Raw genomic sequence first — 7,230 nt, 5'->3', positions numbered from 1 at the left:
CTTGAGACCAATGAAACCTGTAGAACCACCATTCCCGAAATGGTATAACCCAAATGCAAAATGTGAATACCTTGCAAGAGTCGTAGGGCATTCTGTCGAAGATTGTCAAGCCCTAAAATCTAAAGTACAAGAACTGATTAATGAAAAAATGGCTTACCTTCAAGGAAGATGATCCCAACATAGGGAGTAATCCTTTGTCGGGCCACAAAGATACCTCTATCAATCTCATTGAAAATGAGATAGACTAATATACACAATATGATTACGTGTCGACCATAGAGCTGTGCATGGAAAATAATAGATATTTCCCATGACCATTAGAAATCCTCTATAGAAAAAAGAATCTTAAGCCAACTCATAGCGGGAAAAATGCAATAAATTTCCAAGCACCAACCTCTTTTGCTTATGAAAATAACAAGGCGGTACCATATAATTATGAAGTCACATCACATTTAGTCAATCATCAATCAGGTGATAGCTCTAAACCTCAAGGTACTGATATCACCGATATTTTAGGGATTGGTAGGATGACTTGGAGTGGTCGAGTATGCGCTTCTGAACAACTTAGGAAAAAGGAGAGTCATAGAGAAAAAGGGAAAGAAGTTATGTATCATGCCATAAAAGGACCAAAAACTAGCAAAAAGGTGGTGCCTGAAGAAGAAGATATCAAAATTTTGAAGTTTATCAAGCAAAGTGAGTATAAGGTGGTAGATCAACTAAATCAAACCCCTTCCAAGATATATGTTCTTTCTTTGTTATTAAACTCTGAAGCGCATAGAAGGGCACTGATGAAATTTATAAACGGATCCCATGTTACTCATTATATCATTGTCGACTAGTTTGATGGAGTTGTCGTAATATCACTGCCAATAGAGGTTTGATTTTTAGCAATGGTGAATTACCAACTGAGGGGATAGAGCATAATAAAGCACTACACATCTCTATGAAGTGTCATGATCATATTCTTGCACGGATGCTAGTTGATAATGGTTCGTCATTGAATGTCCTGCCAAAATCAACACTTTCAAAACTATTTATTGATGGAGCCTAAATGAAGCCAAATGCTATGGTGGTGAAAGCATTTGATGGATCCAGGAGACAAGTTATTGGTGAAATTGACCTTCCAATTCAAATCGGACCCCATAACTTTGGAATAACCTTCCAAGTGATGGATATTAAACTGGCGTACAATTGTCTTTTAGGGAAACCGTGGATTCATGCTGCTGGAGCAGTGACATCCACTCTCCATCAAAAGCTAAAATTTATAGTAAACGATAAGCTGGTAATAATATATGGGGAATAAGATATGATAGTGAATCATCTATCTTCCATGGGCTACATCGAAGACACGAAGGAAGCCACGGAGACTTCCTTCCAAGCATTAGAAATCGCCAATGTTGTCTTCATGGGTGAAGGATCTCGCTTAAAGGAACCAAAACTATCTACCACATCATTGAAGTCTACAAAATCCATGTTGGAAGGAGGAGCTTTTGTTAAATTTGGGAAATTGATAGAAATACCAGAAAAGAATGACAGGTAAGGGTTGAAATATGTACCTACCAAAGCTGGTAAAGAAAATGTTGTGAAGAAAAATAGAGAAAGCAAGATGGCTCGTTGGGAAAGTCGGGTACCAAATTCACAAAAGATTCATATTTGTGACATTCACCAATCCTTTCCAAGCGCTGGAATAATATATGCTGATTAGGTGGCTGTTGCAGAAAGGATCATGTTGATGATGATACCCTCAAATTGGTGTACCGTTGTCCTCCAAACACCAGTCTCAGCAATTGGAAGATCATCGAGTTTCCCGTGTTTCTTAATTCATGTTCAAAGTAATTGTGTATTTTAACTCCTTTTGTTCTGCCCAAGGCTATAGGGATAACAAATTAGGGCGCATGTATTTCAATTCTTTACTTATTATCAATAAATGCATTTTTGAATTCTCCAACTATTTTTGTTTTTTTCTCTTTCTTTTTTTCGCAATCTTTATTCATATTGTCTTTTTTTTTTTTTTTTTCCTTTTCCTCTTAATTTAAACAATGCAGAGTTAAAAATGAACATGTTGAAATAACAGCGCTAAAACCCCTTCTTGTAATTTTGAACTCCCAATTAATCATACTGATGAGAATCGTGAAGACGATTGTGAGGCTCCCACAAAACTAGATAGACTAATGGAACATGAAGCTAAGATAATGTAGTGGTATCAAGAACCCGTTGAGGTGATCAATTTAGGGACTAAATATGATAAGAAAGAAATTAAAATTGGTATGTCTATGAAAGAAAGTGGACGAGAAAAATTGATTAAGCTTTTATTTGACTATGTGGATGTCTTTGCATGGTCATATCAAGATATGCCTAGGCTATATACTAACATAGTTGAACACAACCTACTACTCAAGCCTGAATGTGCTCCAATTAAACAAAAACTAAGGAGGATGAGGTCTGATATGTCACTTAAAATTAGGGAAGAGGTCAAAAAGCAATTTGATGTTGGTTTCTTAGCAGTAGAAAAATACCCTCAATGGGTGGCTAATATTGTCCCAGTTCCAAAGAAAGATGGAAAGGTTCGAATGTGCGTTGATTATCGGGATTTAAATAAAGCTAGTCCTAAAGACAATTTCCCTTTGCCTCATATTGATGTCCTAGTAGATAACACTGCTCAATATTCTCTTTTCTCCTTCATTGATGGTTTCTCATGGTATAATCAAATCAAGATGGCTCCCGAGGATATGGAGAAAACCACATTCATCACACAATGGGGGATTTTCTGTTATAAAGTGATGCCATTTGGATTGAAGAATGTTAGGGTAACCTATCAAACAGTAATGGTAACTTTGTTTCATGACATGATGCATAAGAAGATAGAGGTTTACAAGGACGATATGATTGCAAAAACACAAGTTTTACTATTTGGTGGTTTTAAAACTCATTTTTTTTTAAATCGAAAAATAATATAAAATATTCTTAAAAGGTTTAAATTAGATGTAACGTCTTTTTTTTATTCCTTGAGTTTTGAGACACGAGTTATACAACTTGATCGTCCTAAAACTCACATTTTAATATAATTATTCAAATAAAATAAACTCACTTTTTTTCTCTCTTCGTCAAAACAACTTTTCTTTTTCTCAACAACAAAATAATTTTTCTTTAAAAATAATCAACACATTTGCATTTTCTATCCAAGAACTACGTAGCTTGGATTTCTCTATCGTACTAGGAGATACGTAGGAGGAAGATCACATTCATGTCAAGCACATTAATAAAAATTGCTTTTTTGTCATTTCTCTCTTAAGCACACATTTATTCCAAAATCATACTAAAAAATAATTGTTATTCATATTTGATAATAAGGAGAAATAAATATACTTAATTTAATATTTAATTTTGCACAATTAATTATAGGCAACCGTATTTTAACGGATGTCGTAGGATGTTAATACCATCCCTACGCATAATTGACTCCCGAACTCAATTTGGTTTCAAAGACCTTTTTTTTTTCTCTCTCTCTATTTTTAAGGGTTTCCCAATATTTTCCCAATTTTAAAATAAATTCTGGTGGAGACTCCATTGAATTCAAGAAACACTCAAAATTTGAGGCCACGACACTTACTGTGATTCTGATTATGCTAGAGATAAACATGATAGAAAGAGCACTAGTGGCAACTGCACCTTTCTAGGTGACAACTTAATATCTTGGTCAAGTAAGAGACAAAACACCATTGGAATGTCAACAGTAGAGGTTGCGTACATTTCAGTAGCTAACTGCAGTTCTCAACTAATTTGGATGAAACATCAACTTGAAGACTACAACCTCTTGGAATCTAACATTCCCATTTATTGTGATAACACTTTTGCCATTTGTCTTACCAAAAAGCCTATTTTACATTATAGAGCTAAACACATAGAGATCAAACACCACTTCATTAGGGACTTTGTTCAAAAAGGGGTACTAAACATTCAGTTTGTAGACACCGAACACCAATGGGATGACATATTCATCAAACCACTACCTGAAGATAGGTTTGACTTCATCAAGAAAAACCTAAACCTTACCCTAAAACCTAACCGATGTTTTCATAACTTCAAACGAAAAAGACTGAGGAAGAACATTTATAAGTGGTGTTCATTAATGATATATTAATTTATTCAAGGACTGAGGAAGAAAATTTGCGCCAAGTTCTTGAAATTTTACGCGAGAAGCAATTGTATGCCAATCTATCGAAGTGTGAGTTTTGGCTAGAAGAAGTGAATTTCTTAGGACATGTGATAACCGACGAAGGAATTGTTGTGGATCCGACAAAGATTGAGACAGTTCTTGCTTGAAAGTAGCCTTAGATTGTCACTGATATACAAAGTTTCGTAGGACTGACAGGGTACTACAGGAGGTTTATTGAAGGTTTTGCTAAGATTGTAGCTCCATTGACACAACTTACTAGAAAGGATCAACTGTTCGCATGGACGGAGAAGTGTGAGGAAAATTTTCAGTTACTAAAGATAAAGTTGACAACCTCACCAGTATTGGTATTACCGCAATCAGAAGAACGATATGAAGTTAACTGTGATGCGTCTCACCAAGGTTTGGGATGTGTTCTGATGCAACACAAGAATGTTGTAGCTTACGCCTCAAGGCAATTAAAGATTCATGAAAGAAACTATCCTACTCGTGACTTGGAGCTTGCTGCAATGGTTTTTGCTTTAAAGATCTGGAGGCACTATTTATATGGATGCACATTTACAATGTTCAATGACCATAAAAGTTTGAAATATTTGTTTGATCAGAAGGAATTGAGCATGCATCAGAGACGATGGATGGAAACTCTCAAGGATTTTGATTTCACACTGCAGTACCACCCTAGGAAGGCCAATATAGTGGTTGATGCATTGAGTAGAAGAAGTGTGTCAGTATCTTCAATAGTGATGGCTAGAAAACAAGAGTTATGGGAAGCTTTTAGAGACCTACACTTGAACTTAGAGTTTGCACCAGAAATTTTGAAATTCAGAATGATTAAGATTTCGAGTGGACTACTTAAAGACATTGGGAATTCTCAAGATGATGTCTTAATTCAAGAGAAGAGGAACCTAATAGTGCAAGGGAAGACAACTGAGTTTAAGATCGGACCAGATAATATTTTGAGATGTAATGGTAGGATTTGGGTACCAGAAATTACATATATGAGGAAAACAATTTTAGAAGAGGCTCATAAAAGTAAATTGAGTATTCGTCTTGGAGCAACAAAGATGTATCAGGATTTGAGGTAGAATTATTGGTGGCTAGGAATGAAGAGACATGTAGCGAAGTATGTATCAACTTGTTTAACTTGTCTGAAAGTGAAGGTGGAACATCAGTGACCTGCTGGGATGTTGCAACATTTAGATATACCTAAATGGAAGTGGGACAACATTTTCATGGATTTTATAACTGGATTACCGAAAACAAGGACAAAGAATGATTTTATTTGGGTGATAGTGGATCGATCAACTAAATCCGCACACTTTTTACCAGTAAAGACCATCTATAAGGTAGATAAGCTAACTGAGATCTACATTGCTGAGATTGTGAGATTACACGGAGTACCGTCGAGTATCTATCAGACCGTGACCCAAAGTTCACATCACACTTTTGGGGAGCATTGGATGAAGCGTTGGGAACAAAACTAAGATTGAGTTCAACTTACCATCCACAAACGGATGGACATACTGAGAGGACAAATTAGTCATTGGAAGATCTATTGAGAGCATGTGTATTAGATGATAGAGGAAATTGGGATGATGTACTTCCGTTGGTTGAGTTTACCTATAACAATAGTTTCCACGCAAGTATTGAAATGGCAACATATGAGGCTTTATATGGGCTTAAGTGTCAAACGCCTTTGTGTTGGTATAAGGATGGTGAAAGTATGATTGTAGGACCGGAGATGGTACAACAGACTACATATAAGGTCAAGAAGATAAAAGAGAAAATGAGGATTTCACAAGATCTTCAGAAAGGTTATGCCGACAAGCGTCGCAGACTTCTAGAATTCGAACAGGGTGACCATGTATTTCTAAGAGTCACGCTTACGGCTGGAGTTGGTAGAGCCTTGAAATCGAATAAATTGACTCCGAAATTCATTGGACCATATCATATTTCTGCATGAATTGGACTTGTTGCTTATCGGATTGCATTGCCTCTGATACTGTCCAATATCCACGACGTGTTTCATGTGTCTCAATTCAGGAAATACCTTGCAGATCCGCCTCATGTGATCGAACCAGACACAATTCAACTGAAGGATAACTAGTCATTCGAAGTATTACCTATAAGAATTGATGACATGAAGATTAACCGATTGAGGAGCAAGGATGTTTCGTTGGTCAAGGTGATTTGGAACCCAATTACTAGAGATGCGACTTGGAAACTGGAGAGCAAGATGAGAGAACAACACCCTGAGTTGTTTATCGATGCATAGTTTCAAGGACAAAACTAATTTTAGGGGGGAAGAATGTAAGACCCTTAGTTTTAATTTGTAATTATTGTATTTTAGTGTGCTTTTATGTTGAATTCTGAGGCTTTTTAGCTAAGTTATTGATATTTTGTGAGTTTAATCCCCAAAAATATCTTTTTGATGTCCTGATTAAAATTATTCATAGATAAATAAATTGGATTAATTACGGTGAATCTTTTGTCGAAGAATAATTTATTTATGTTATGAAGAATTTAATACCAGGCAGTTTTGTTAAAAATATTTCGGGTTGCTGAAAATTTTATCTGTCAATTGAGTTGCAACGATAGTAGATATTTTTATCAAAATAGTTTGAGATGTGAGTGAAGTGATATGTGTAAGAATATTTAGATATTTGTTGGATTGGTTTAATTATATATATATATTGTTTGGTGAGTTAGTGGATATATATATTACTTAGTAAGTAAGTAATGTATAAACATAGTTATATCAGAAGCAAGGATAAGAAAAGGAAGAAAGCAGAAACGTTTCCTCCCTGCTCGCGAATCCTTTCTTCTTCTCCTTTCTTTTTCTTTCTTTGGCTTCAAGAAAACCAAGTGTTAGTGAAAGAACAACATTTCCTCCTTCTCGCGAGAACTGTTTCTTCTTCCCTGCCTCTGTTTCGCAAAACCAAAGCTTAGTGTTGGTGATTTCAAAAACTCACGAACACGAATCACCACTTATCGTCTACATTTGAGCTTCGTTTTGAGAAGTGATCTGTTGGTTCATCTTATCCTTGTAGGGATTT

This window comes from Cicer arietinum, chromosome 2 (genome assembly GCF_000331145.2).
Source record: "Cicer arietinum cultivar CDC Frontier isolate Library 1 chromosome 2, Cicar.CDCFrontier_v2.0, whole genome shotgun sequence".
Lineage (NCBI taxonomy): Eukaryota > Viridiplantae > Streptophyta > Magnoliopsida > Fabales > Fabaceae > Cicer > Cicer arietinum.
The sequence above is the reverse complement of the archived record's forward strand: the minus strand, read 5'-3'. Positions refer to the sequence as shown.